This window comes from Equus asinus, chromosome 21, assembly GCF_041296235.1.
Source record: "Equus asinus isolate D_3611 breed Donkey chromosome 21, EquAss-T2T_v2, whole genome shotgun sequence".
NCBI classification, from domain to species: domain Eukaryota; kingdom Metazoa; phylum Chordata; class Mammalia; order Perissodactyla; family Equidae; genus Equus; species Equus asinus.
In genome coordinates this window covers 7,783,579-7,797,991 of record NC_091810.1, presented here as the reverse complement: position 1 = coordinate 7,797,991, position 14,413 = coordinate 7,783,579, and positions in this window count along the sequence as shown.

Genomic DNA, 14,413 nt, shown 5'->3' with positions numbered 1-14,413 from the left:
TATGATGTGGGGTCGGCAAGCTCAGAGTTGAAAATAAGATTTCTTGGACCCTCAAGGTCTGGCAGTGGTGCTCTTTTATTTAGAGAATGGTACAGGATAGCATGGGGACAGGACCTATGGGCAGTGAAGAGCTGCAGGCATGGGGACAGGACCCATGGGCAGTGAAGAGCTGCTGCTGCTGCTGCATTGGGAAAGGACCCATGGGTAGTCACAGCTCCTGCTGCTGCCCGGAGTTGAGGTTAAGGACTAATTTTCTCAGGCATGGTTACGTGACTTATTTTTCCTGGAAAAAGAAAAGATGATGTAAAAAGTCATTAAATGATTTCAGTTCAGATGGGTTCTGGATATTGTGTGGTCATATAACACTAGATACGAAACTGGCCCCATAGGCATGTAGGTGAGCATGACCTGGGCTTCTCTCACTGGGGCAAATCTAATTCATACCAAAAGAAATTCAATGGGTCATATAGTTCTGCATGTTCACCAGCTAACCTTGGGCTTTCGAGTGGGGCATCCTTAATCCACATCAATCCTCATGGTCTTTCACAGCTGTGTCCCATAGTTATGCTCATCAGTGTGTTCTCCTTCAATTCAAGTTAGGAATTTTGTATATCTTTAATCACCATATGTTCTCTAGGCTGATGTGAGTGCTTTCGTGATTGTTGGGTTTTGTCTTTGAATTTCCATCGTTCACTTGAAGGAATCTTGGCTATCCTAGCCTAGGTCCAACTGAGCACTGAGAACACGAGGTCATCTTGGTTGGCTTGACATTTTGCGATCAGAAACCCAAATTCTAGTTTGTCCTGGCAACGACCTAATGGACATAATGTTTCTGAGACAAATTAGACAAATCTGATGAATTCCTCTCTCCAGGTAAGATATTTTTATGTCTTTTTTTCTGAATTTGGGTAGGCTAGACCTTGACTTCGGATCCTTCATTGTTCCAGTAGATTACGTCTAGATACTGGTTTAATTTATTTCTGTAGGGTTTGCTAGTTGTTTGGTTTACATCCTCAGCTCTGGCATGTTTATTTTTCGTTAAATATAAGTGTAATGTTCTAATTTTCAGCCAACTTCCTCACATACGGTGGCAAACCACATAATCAATACTCTTCTATGACAAGAGATAGGGGGAGAGAATTTCATTGGGGCCAAACGGAGCATTTTAGCTTTCACGTCAGCCTTCACTTTGGATTGGTGGTTCCCAGAGGGAAAGAAAAAATCCAAAAAGCTGTACAGATTTACGGCATAAAGCTTTTGAGGCTGAAAGAAATTAGAGAAGATAAACTTTCAAGGATTGTGAATCTCCTCCAAATGCTTAATGATGCTACAGAAAGGTAGACCATTGCAAATATATTAAGAAGAATACTACAAAGACAACGTGTTCCGTGCTAAACTCATGAACCAAGGGAAAATGTTACCCTCTGTGAGGTTACTACTCATTACCTTCACGAATAATCACAGCAGGCTAGCTTCTTCCCAATTTCAGGCAAAAGATTGGCCCAAAAGTAAAATTCACGGCCAGTCATGTGTTCTGGTGTGTAAGAGCCCACGTTCCTAGTCTGTGGCCTGGGACTCATGGATTCGCATCACGGGTGCTGATCAGAAGAGTAACATCAGGAGAGATAGATTTCATGGTATGGTGCGGGCAGAGATCATACATAAGTGGAAATTGTGAGCAGACCTTATAGATATGCACCAGGAAAACAACATGAAAATATTACAATCTATGACGCATCTGGTACACTTCTCAAATACAGAATGGAGGAAGTGATGTGACTTGCATAGGTGGAATTGTTGGACTGCACAAGATGACACGATCATTGAACATCAGAGGATTGGCTGGGCAACTTCAACTTGGGAGGGACTCGTGGACTTTTTCTGGAGAAAGTCTACATATTTGGCCATATCCACAAAATGTGACAGATAAAACCAAGGATAAACTTAAAGTAAAGAATTCAGTGTCTAGAGAGAATGTAGTAGACATTTAAAAGTCCAAAGATAAAGTTATAAACAGACAAGAAATCCAGGAAATGGAAAACTATCAGACTGGTATCAGATGGCTCTGAAATACTGTGTGCATGGAAGATGCCGGGACAACTGAGAAGTTTGAGGGTGTTTATGACATCACAGTGAACATGTCACCCAAGAGGGCCTCATCTATATAGTCCGAGCATTGTCCTAGGCTACGATGCTCAAGTGAGAGATACCCAGAAAAGAATTTAAAAACAGAAACCAGCACTGAAACTTGAAGAGTTAGAATTGCCGCTGATCAAAGGGATAAGAAAGAAGTCATTGTGGAGAAGCAATAAATAACAGAGAGACAAGCACAGAGTGGAGAACATTGTGATCTACTCTAGTAGATGTGGAGGCCGTGCTGATTGAAGCTTGCAACTTGATTTGAAACCAGAGGCTGGACTTGGGGCTTATCAGACCTACGTTGTCCTTCTGCCTTAATCATAATCCAAAATCAAGAATGATCTCCTGAGGACATTGTAGAGAAGGATCGATGCTTCCCTTCCTATGCCCCTAGCACTCATTGAAGAGAAGTCTCACTTTCCATAGCTTAGGCATTACGGAGGCCCACTGGGTACATGCTAATGTGTCACAATACATCTCTTTGAACCCTTGAAGGACTAGAACCCCGCCATGCTCCAGGTATGTCGCATTGTTTGGCAGGGCTCCAGAAGTGTGCTGAGAATCACCCTTTTCCAGAGGGCTTCATTGCTTTGTGAGGGATGCCCTACCAGGCTAGTGTGCTCAGTTTGGCTCCAATGAAATACTCCTCCCCCATCTCTTGGAGTAGAATGATTACTGATGACGTGTATTGACACCATGTGAAAGGAGGTTGTCTGAAAATTAGAGCATTACAATTATCTTTATAGAAAAATAAACATGAGGTTGTAAATCAAACAAATAACACACCTTATAGAAATACAGTAAGCCAGTATCTAGACATAATCTAGTGGAACGTTCAAGGATCGGGGGTCAAGATCGAAACTTCCCAAATCCAGAAATGAGACAGAAAAGTATCTTACCTGGAACGGAATTCATCACATCTGTCTAATTTGTCTCGGGTACATTATGTTCATGAAGAAGGTTAACATGACAAACTAGAATTTGGAGTTTAAGATGTCAGAACGTCAGACCAACCAAGATGAACACGTGTTCACAGTGCTCATTTTGACCAAGGCTAGCATGGTAAAGATTGCTACAAGTGACCAATGTAAATTCAAAGACAACACCCAACAATGAAAAGCACTCACAGGTAGGCCTATAGAACATAGGGTGGTTAAAGAAATAGAAAATTGATACCTTGGGATGAAGGAGAACTGGCTGACAAGCACACCAAAGGGGGAAATCTGAGAAAGACCATGATGATTATACTATGGAAAAACAAAATGGGCTCAGAATAGGGAAGGCAAACACAAATAACACCTGAATAATCCACAACGAAAGGTGTCAGACTTTAGACAGACTCTGCTTGAACTTTTGAAAGTCAGAAAGTGTCACAAACCAAAAAAACTGCAGCGAGGTAAAACCTGGGCTACCTGGAAAGGGTGGGTATGAGACTTCTCCAAACGTCCTATGAAACCCTGTGTCCATGAAGCTTGCCAGGAGAGCAGAGACACAATTATGACAAATTCTCTGACATCACAGTTGACCAAAAATACAAACTGGCTACATCTACTCAGTGCCAGAGTTGGGCTGAAGTAGCCTATTTAAGTCACATTCCACTCAAATGCAGGTTGCCAAGGGAACATGAATGGGGCTGGTCAGTAAAGAATTGGGGAAGTCCCCGCACTCTGAGTTGGCAGCCAGGAGTTGGCAGGGTAGAATCCTGGGGGTAAACCTCCTCACCGCTGGTACAGCAATTCTTGGGCGGGAGTGGGAGGTAATGTAGAGGCAGATGAGAAACGACATTAGACAGAGCCACTCTTCCTCAGCAAATACGGGAGCATTTCCAGCAGATGTGAGAACAGTGATAAATCTCTTTCAAAAGGAAACAAATTAAAAGTTGCAAAGAATAGGAAAATTGAACCTCAATAAAAAAGAAAAAGGATGCCAGTAAGAAGAATAAGATACCTAGGAATAACCTCACCTCAACAGGTGAAAGCTCTGTAAACAGAAAACTAGCAAACCTTTGCAGAAAGAAATGGGAGAAGACAGAAGGAAGCGGAAGGATATTCCATGCTCTTGAAATGGAAGAATTAACACACTTGAAATGTCCATACCTCATAGAGAAATCTCTTGATTCCATGCAATCCCAGTTAAAATTGCAGCAATATTTCTCACAGAGATAGAAGTGAGCATCCTAAAGTTCACATCCAGCAACAAAAGACACCGAATAGCCAAAGGAATCCTGAGGAAAAAGAACAAAGCTCAAGGTATCACACTTTCTGATTTCAACATATAGGACGAAGAAATTGAAATGGAAACAGCGCAGGCTGGGATGCAAAACAGAGAAACAGAACCATGGAACAGAATCAAGAGCCCAGAGGTATAGGGACACATATACGGACAGCCCATTTTCGATCACAGCGCCAAGAGGAGACAGAGGAGAAAGGAAAGTCTCTACAATGAACGGTGTTGGGAAGAGTGCAGAATCTCATGTAAGACAAGGAGAGTAGACCATGGTGTTACACCAGGCACAAACACCAACTCGAAATGGATTAAAGTCTAGAATGTAATACTGGAAACCATGAGACTTCTGGAAGAAAACATAGGTAGGGTGCTCTTTGTCATTTTTCTTAGCCTCATATTTGGAAGAAGCATATCTGTCTGGGAAAGGGCAATAAAGGAAACAAGAAACAAATGGGACTACATCAGACACAAAAGCTTCTGCATAGCCAAGGAAATCATTGATTCAATGCAAAGACAGCACAACAACTGGGAGAGGATGTTTGCAAACCACACATTGGTGAAGGGGTGAATAGCAAAAAGAGCCAATAAACTCATACGGCTCCACAAGAAAAAAAAAAAACAAGCCCCATTAAAATCTGGGCAAAAGCTGGAAACAGACAGTTCTCCCAGGAAGATAGAAAGATGGCCAACAGGCTGTATGAAAACATGTTCATCATCATTAAGTCTCTGGTCAGTGCAAATCTGAAAGGCAATGAGATAGCAGCTCAAGGCGGTCAGAATGGCTATAACGATGAAGACAGGAAATAAGTTTCGGAGAGGAGGTGGAGAGAAGAGACGCCTCCTGCACTGCTGGAGGGAGTGTAAACAGGTGCAGCCACGACACAAAACGGTGTGGAGTTGCCTTAGACATTTCAGAATACATCGACCATATGATCCAGCTATTCCTCTGTGGTGTGTTTATCCAAAGAACTTGGAAACACTCATACACAGAGATCGGTGCACACCTCTATTTACCCTGGCCTTATTCCTGATATCCAAGACTTGGAAGCCTGCCTGGTGCCCATCAAGGGATGAATGGAGAAGGAAGATGGGCTATAGCCACACAAAGGCATAGCACTCAGCTATAGGAACGGATTCAGGCCAGCCATTTGTGATCACCAGAATGGCTCCTGACGGTTTTAGGGGAACTGAAACAAGCCCCAGGTGTATGGTCAAATACCACAGGATCTCACGTGCAAGGAGAAGAGCAAGAACGGACCAACAAACAGGTATCACATGACAATGGATTGGCATTTCCCAGAGGGAAAGTAGGGCAGTGGTCAGAGAGAGAAAGTGTTGATTAGGCACAGGTGTGTGGTTAGGGACAGTAATTAGGCTTACGTTGGTGAAGATGATGTAACCTACTCTGAAGTCTAAATCTATGTGGATGTAGATCTGAAAGCTATAGGTCATTAGAATGTTGGGTTACGGCAATCAATTCACATAAAACCAAAACTCCCAAAAGAGATGCAGATTTACAACCGGAAGCTTTGGAGACAGAAAGAGGTTAGAGAAGATGAACTTCCAAGTATTGGTAATCACCTCAACATGCTCAATGATGCTACAGAGAGGTAGACCTTTGCAAAGAGATGAAGAGGAATACTACCAAGAGAACATGTTCCGTGCTAAACTCATGAACCAACAGAAAACGTTACCGTTCATGATGTTACTACTGATTCCTTCACGAATGATCGAAGCAGGCCAACATCTTCACAGGTCAGGTCAAAGGTTGGTCCAAAAGTCCAATTCAGGGCTGGCCCTGTGATGTAGCAGGTAGGTTCCTACGCTCCACTTGGGAGGCATGGGCTTCACCAGCTAGCATCAGGGGTGCGGAGAAGATTACTAGCATTAGGAAATATAAATTTCAAGGTATGGTGGGCACAGAGATGATAAAGAAGGAGAAATTGTCATGAGACCTTAACAATATGCACCAGAAAAAGAACCATGAGTATATGACAGTCTATGAACGCATCAGGAACACTTCCCCAAATGATGAAGGAAGGAAAACGTGACCTGCCAAGTGGAATTTTTAGACAGCTAGGAGATCACACGATCATTGTGCATCAGGCGATTGCCTGGGCACCCTCCAATTGGGAGGGCCTCCAGGACGTTCTCTGAGGAAAGTCCACCCAATTGGGCATATACACAATGGATAAGATATAAAACAAGGGATAATCTTAAAGGAAAGGAACCGGTGGGTAGAGGGAATGTAGTGTACCTTTCAACTTCCACGAGAAAGTTAGAAACTGACAAGAAATCCAGAACAAGGAAAACTATCCTACCTGGAAAGATGGAGTTGTCAGACTGATATGAGATGGCTCTGAAACACTGTGTGCCTGGAGGTTTTCAGGACAACTTAGAATTCTGAGGGTGTTTATGACGTCACAGTGAACGTGTCACCCAAGATGGCAGCAAGTTTAGAGTCCGAGGATTGCCGTGGCTAGGATACCCACGTGAGAGATATCCAGAAACAGCTTTTCCAAACAGAAACCACACACAGAAACTTGAAGAGATTAAAGAGGCACTGATTCAACGGATAAGAAAGGAATCATCGGGAAGAAGGGATACTAGAGGGGCAAGCACTGAGAGGAGAACATTGTTATCTACTCAAGTAGATGTGGAGGCCGTGCTGATTGAAGCTTGCAACTTTATTTGAAACAAGAGGCTGGACTTGGGGCATATCAGACCCACGTTTTCCTTCTGCCTTATTCATAATCCCAATTCAAGAATGATCACTTGAGGACATTGAAGAGAACAATTGAGGCCTTCTTTCCTAGGCCCCTAGCATTCTTTGAAGAGAGGTCTCCCTTTGCATAGCTCTGGCGTCACGGGGTCCCACTGGGTACATGCTAATGTGTCCCAAGACATCTCTGTGAAGACTTAAGGAATGGATGATTGTCATACTTGGGGTGTGTCCTTTGGTTTGGAGGGCTGTAGAAGTGTGCTTAAAAGCACCCTTTTCGAGAGGGCTTCATTAATGTGTGAAGGCTGCCTTCCCAGGCTACAGTGCTCAGTTGGGCTCCAATGAAATTCTCTCCCCCAGCTCTTGCCATGGAAACAGTATTGATTTCTTGTTCTGACAACATATGGAATGAGGTTTGCTGAAAATTAGAACATTGCCATTATGTTTAAATAAAAATACACCTGCCAAAGTTCAGAATGAAAATCAAACCAGTAGGAAACCATGTAGAAATAAAAAGCCCAGTATCCAGACGTCATCTTGTGGAGCATTCAATGATCAGGGGTCGAGTTTGAAACTTCCCAAATCCAGAAAAGAGACAGATAAATCACTTACCTGGAGGGAGGAATTCATCAGATTTCTCTAATTCCTCTCGAAAACATAATGTCCGTGAAGGTGGTTGTCCGGACAACCTCGAATCTGGAGTTTCTGATCTGAGAATCTCAAACCTACCAAGACGACCATGTGTTCTCAGGGCTAAGTGTCACCTGGGCTGGGATAGCAAAGATTCCTACAAGTGACTGATGGAAATTCCAAGACCACACCCAACAATCACGAAATGACTCACACCTCGGGCTACAGAACCTATGGTAATTAAAGACATACAAAACTCCTAACTTGGAAAGAAGGAGAATGCACTGATAAGCAAATCGAATGGAGATATCTCAGCAAGACCATAACAATTAGACTATAGAAAAGAAAAAAGAATCCCGGAAGATGGAGGCCAACAGAAATCAAAGCTGACTAATCCACAGTGAAAGACGTCAGTCATTAGACACACTCTGTTTGAACATTTGAAAGTCAGAGAAAGTCACAACGCCAAAAACAGCAGCAAAGGTCAAACCTGGCCTAAATGAGAAGGGTGAGTTATGAGACTGCTCCCCGCGGGCTCTGAAAGCCTGTGTCCACGAAGCTAGACTGGACAGCAGAGACACGATTCTGACAAATCACCCAACATCACAGTGGGCCAGAAAATCAAGCTGGCCTCATCAACACAGGGCCAGAGTTGGGCTCAAGTAGCATATTCAAGTCACAATCCACTCAACTGCAGGTTGCCAATGGAACATGAAAAGGGCCAGCCAGTGGGGCCGTGGTGAAGTCTGCACATTCTGGTTCAGCAGCCCAGGGTCAGCGATGTGGAATCCTGGGGGTGAGCCACCTCACCGCTCGTCCAGCCATTCTGGGGAAGGCATCTGAGGTAGTGTAGAGGGAGATGGGAAGCGATGATAGACATCGCCATTCTTCCTCAGGAAATGCAGCAGCATGGCCAGCAGATGTGAGCACAGCCATAAACTTCTGCCAAAACAAAACCAATTGAAAGTTGCAAAGAATAGAAAAACTGAACCTCAAAAAAGAAAGCATGCCAGTAGGAAGAAAAAGATATCTAAGAATAAACGTGGCCAAACAGCAGAAAGCTATGGAAACAGAAAGCTTGCAAAGGTTTGGGTGAAGATATTACAGAAGACACAAGGGAATGGAAGGCTATTCCGTGCTCTTCCAATGGAAGAACGAACACACTTCAAACGTCCATACCGCATAAAGCAGTGTCTGGACTGCATGCAGTCCCAGTCAAAGTTGCAACAATCATTCCCACAGAAATAGAAGACAGAATCCTAAAGTTTCTATCCCGCAACAAAGGACCCGGAATAGCCAGAGGAATCCTCAGGAAAACGAACAAAGCAGCAAGTCTCACACTTTCTGATTTCAACATATAGGACGAAGCCCTAGGTACGGAAACAGCACAGCCTGGCCCCCAAAATAGGCACACAGACTCATGCAACAGAACGAGAGCCTGGAGGTCAACTCACACATCTACTGACAGCGCATTTTCGAACAGTGAGCCTAGAGGAGAAAGTGGAGAAAGGAGAGTCTCCACAAGAAACAGTGCTGAGAAGACTGCACACCAACAGGTAACACAATGAGAGTAGACCATGATGTTACACCAGACATACACACGACCTCGAAATGGATTAAAGCCTTGAAAGGAATACTTGAAACCGTGCAACTTCTAGGAGACAACCCAGGCAGCTTGCTCTTTGCCATCTGGCTTGGCTGCCTATTTGGAAGAAGCATGTGTCAGTGGGCAAAGGCAACAAAGGAAACAAAAAACAAGCGGGACTCCATCCAATGCAGAAGCTTCTGCCCAGCCAACGACTCCATCGACTCAATGCAAAGACAGCACAAAAACTGCGACAGGCTGTTTGCAAACCACACATCAGAGAAGGGGTGAGTAGCTAAAAGATCCAATGAACTCATACGTCTTCACAGGAATAAAAACAACGAGCCCAATAGAACCTGGGCAAAAGATGGAAACAGATATTTCTCCCAGGAAGATAGGAAGATAGCCAACAGGCTGTATGAAAACATGTTCATCATCATTAAGTCTCTGGTCAATGCAAATCCGAACGGCAATAAGATAGCAACACACAGTGGTCAGAATGGCTATAAGGATGAAGACGGGAAACAATAAGTTTCACAGAGGAGGTGGAGAGAAAGGAAGCCTCCTGCACTGCTGTAGGAATGTGAACCGGTGCGGCCACTACACAAAGTGGTGTGGAATTGCCTCAGAAATTTCAGAATCCACCTACCAAATGATCCGTCTATTCCTCTGTGGCGTATATATCCAAACATCATGGAAACACTAATGCACAGAGATCGATGCACTGCTGTGTTCACCACAGCCTTACTCCTGATATCCAAGACTTGGAAGCGTCCGTGGTGACCATCAAGAGATGAATGGAGAAGGAAGATCGGCTATAGCCACACGATGGTATAGCTCTCAGCTGTAGGAATGGATGCAGTCCAGCCATTTGTGACCACCAGAATGGCTCCTGAGGGTCTTAGGGGAACTGAAGCAAGCCCCAGGGATAAGGTTGAATACCACAGGATCTCACGTACAAGGAGAAGAGGAAAAACGGAGCAACAAAAAGGTAGGACGTGACATGGGATTGGTAGTTCCCAAAGGGAAATGGATGCGGGGGTCTGAGGGAGAAAGAGTTGATTAGGCACAAGTGTGTGGTGAGGGCCTGTAATTAGGCTTACAGTGGTGAAGATGATGTAACCTACACAGAAGTCTAAATCTATGAGATTGTAGATGTGAAAAGCTATAGGATGTTATAATGCTGGGTTACGGCAATCAATTCACATAAAATCAAAACTCCAAAGAGGGGTGAAGATTTACGGCCTAAGCTTTGGGGGCTGAAAGAGATTAGAGAAGAACTGCCAAGGATTAGTAATCACCTCCAAATGCTTAATGATGCTACAGAAAGGTAGACCTTAGCAAAGAGATGAAGCGGAATACTAGCAAGAGAATATGTTCCGTGCTAAACTCATCAACCAAAGGTAAATGTTACCGTCATTCATGTTACTACTGATTCCCTTCACGAATAATCGAAGCAGGCTAACATCCTCCCAAGATCAGGCCAAAAGTTGGTCCAGAAGTCCAATTCATTGGCGGACCTGTGATGTAGCAGGTAAGTGCCCACGTTCCTTTCGCTTGGGCAGCCTGAGCTTCACAGGATACCACCACGGTTGTGGATCAGATTGCTAGCGTTAGGAAATCCAGATTTCACGGTCTGGTGGGCACAGAGATCATAAAGAAGTGGAAATGGTGAGGGAAACTGAGCAATACGCACCAGAAAAAGAACCATGAGAATATTACAATCTATGAACGCATCAGCTACACTTCCCCAAATGATGAAGGAAGGAAACATGTGACTTGCCTGGTGGAATTGTCAGACTGCTAGGAGATGACATGATAAGTGTGCATCAGGGGATTGCCTGGGCAACTTCAACTTGGGAGGGAGTCCATGACTTTCTCTGGGGAAAGTCCACCCATTTCACCATATCCACAAAACATAAGAGATAAAATCTTTGATAATCGTAACGGAAAAACTCTGGTGTGTAGAGGGAATGTAGTAGACCTTTCAAAGTTCGAGGAGAAAGTTAGAAACCGACAAGAAATCCAGAGAAAGGAAAACTATCCTACCTGGAAATGGGGAGTGGTCAGACTGGTATGCGATGGCTCTGAAACACTGTGTGCATGGAGGTTGTCAGGACAACTTAGAATTCTGAGGGTGTTTATGAACATGTCACCCAAGATGGCCACATCTATACAGTCCGAAGATTGGCCATTGTGTGGCTATAGATCGTCTTCCTTCTCCATTCGTCACTTGATGGGCACCACGTAGGCTTCCAAGTCTTGGATATTGGGAGTAAGGCTGTGGTGAACACAGTGGTGCATGGATCTCTGAGCATTAGTGTTTCCAAGTTCTTTGGATATATATGCCACAGAGGAATAGCTGGATCATATGGTAGATGGATTCTGAAAATTCTAAGGCAATTCCACAGCACTTTGGGTAGTGGCTGCACCTGATTACACTCCCCCCAGCGGTGCAGGAGGCTTCCCTTCTCTCCACCTCCTCTCCGAGACTTGTTGTTCCCTGTCTTCATCCCTATAGCCATTCTGACCACTGTGAGCTGCTATCTCATTGCCGTTCGTATTTGCATTGCCAAAGACTTAATGATGATGAACATGTTTTCATACAGCCTGTTGGCCATCTTTTATCTTCCTGGGAGAAATATCTCTTTCCATCTTTTGCCCACGTTTTATGGGGCTTGTTGTTTTTTTATTGTGGAGACATATGAGTTCATTGGATATTTTGACTAATCACCCCTTCTCCGATGTGTGGTTTGCAAACATCCACTCGCAGTTGTTGTGCTGTCTTTGCATTGAGTCGATGGAGTCGTTGGCTGTTCAGAAGCTTCTGCGTTGGATGGACTGCTGCTTGTTTCTTGTTTCCTTTGTTGCCCTTGCCCTGTTACACATGCTTCTTCCAAATAATCGGCTAAGCCAGATGGCAAAGAGCAAGCTGCCTGCGTTTTCTCCTAGAAGTTGCATGGTTTCAAGCCTTCCATTGAAGGCCTTAATCCATTTCCAGGTGGTGTGTGTGGCTGGTGTAACATCATGGTCTACTCTCATTGTGTTACATGTGGCTGTGCAGTCTTCCCAGCACCGTTTCTTGTCGAGACTCTGCTTTCTCTGCTGTCTCCTCTTGGCTCCTTGATCTAAAATGGGCTGTCAATATATGTGGGAGTTGACCTCTGGGCTCTTGATTCTGTTCCTTGTGTCTGTGTGCCTCTTTTTGTGGCCAGCCTTTGCCGTTTCGGTACCTAGCAGTTCGTCCTATATGTGGAAATTCGAAAATGTGGTACTTGCTGAGTTGTTCGTTTTCCTCAGGATTCCTTTGGCCTTCCCTGCTCCTTTGTTGCTGGATAGAAACTTTAGGATTCTCTCTTCTATTCCTGTGGGAAAGATTGCTGAAACTTCGATGGGGCTTGCGTGGAATCCAGAGATTGCTTTATCCAATATGGACGTTTCAAGTGTGTTCGTTCTTCCATTTGAAGAGCAGTGAATAGACTTCCGTTTCCTTATGTGTTCTTTAATTTCTTTCCGCAAATCTTTCCAGTTTGTTGGTCCTTGTTTGTCTCTTCTCCTTGTAAGTGAGCTCCTACGGTACTTGAGTTTCTCCCTGCGAGCTGTTTCACTTCCAATGAAACCCTCAAGAACCATCCTTCTGGTCACTAATGGCTGGATTCTCTCTTTTGTTATGGCTCAGAGATATGCCATTGTGTTCATAAAGCCCAGCTTCCTTCTCCAATCTTCTTTCTCTATTCGTCCTTCTGCCTTGATGGGCATCAGGGCGGCTTCCCAGTCTTGGATAACGGGAGTTAGGCCAGGGTGAACACAGGGGTGCACATATATCAGTGCACGACTTCTTCCAAGGTCTTTGGATAAACCCGCCACTGAATAATAGCTGGATCATATGGTAGAATCCATCTACCATGGATGGATTCTGACATGTCTGAGGCAATTCCACAGTGATTTGCGTCGTGGCTGCACCAGCTTACACTCACAGCAGCACTGTAGGAGTCTTCCCATCTCTGCAGCTCCTCTCTGACACTTGTTTCCTGACTTTTTACCTATAGTCATTCAGACCACAGTGAGCTGCTATCTCACTGCCATTTGGATTTCAATTGCCCTGAGTCTTGATGATGATTAACATGTTTTCATACACCTGTTGGCCATCTCTATCTCTTCTTGGGTGAAATCTCTGTTTCCACCTACTGCCCTGGTTTTAATGGGCTTATTTTTTTTTCTCTTGTGGACGCATATGAGTTCACTGCATCTTTTGGCTATTCACCCGTTCACCGATGTGTGGTTTTCAAACATCCTCTCCCAGTGGTTGTGTTGTCTTTTCATTGAGTCGATGGTTTCCTTGGCTGGGCAGAAGGTTTTGCATTTGATGTAGTCCCATTTGTTTCTTGTTTCCGTTGTTGCCCCTGCCCAAGCAGACATGCATCTTAATTATAGGAGGCTAAGATAGATGTCAAATAGCATGCTGCCTAGGTTTCCTTACAGAAGTCTCGTGGTTTGCAGTCTTACATTCAAAACTTTAATCCATTTTGTGTTGGTGTTTGTGCCTGGTGTAACATCGTGGTCTACTCTCCTTGTCTTACATGAGGCTCTGCAGTCGTCCCAGCACCGTTTATTGTAGAGACTTTCCTTTCTCCACTGTCTCCTCTTGGTTCCGTGGTCGAAAATGGGCTGTCCATGTATGTGTGCGTATACCTCTGGGCTCTCGATTGTGTTCCATGGTTCTGCGTGTCTGTTTTCATCCCAGCCTGCGCCATTTCCAATCCTATTTCTTCATCCTATATGTTGAAATCAGAAAGTGTGATACATTGAGCTTTGTTCGTTTTCCTCAGGATTCCTTTGGCCATCCGTGGTCTTTTGTTGCTGGATGTGAACTTTAGGATGCTCGCTTCTATCTCTGTGAGAAATATTGCTGCAACTTTGCCTGGGACCTCATGTAATCTAGAGATTGCTTTATCCGGAGTGGAGGTTTCCAGTGTGTTAATTCTTCCATTTCAAGAGCATGGAATATCCTTCTGCTTCCTTGTGTCTTCTCCCATTTCTTTCCACAAGGTTTGCTAGTTTTCTATTTACTGAGCTTTCACCTGTTGGGGCGAGGTTATTCCTAGGTATCT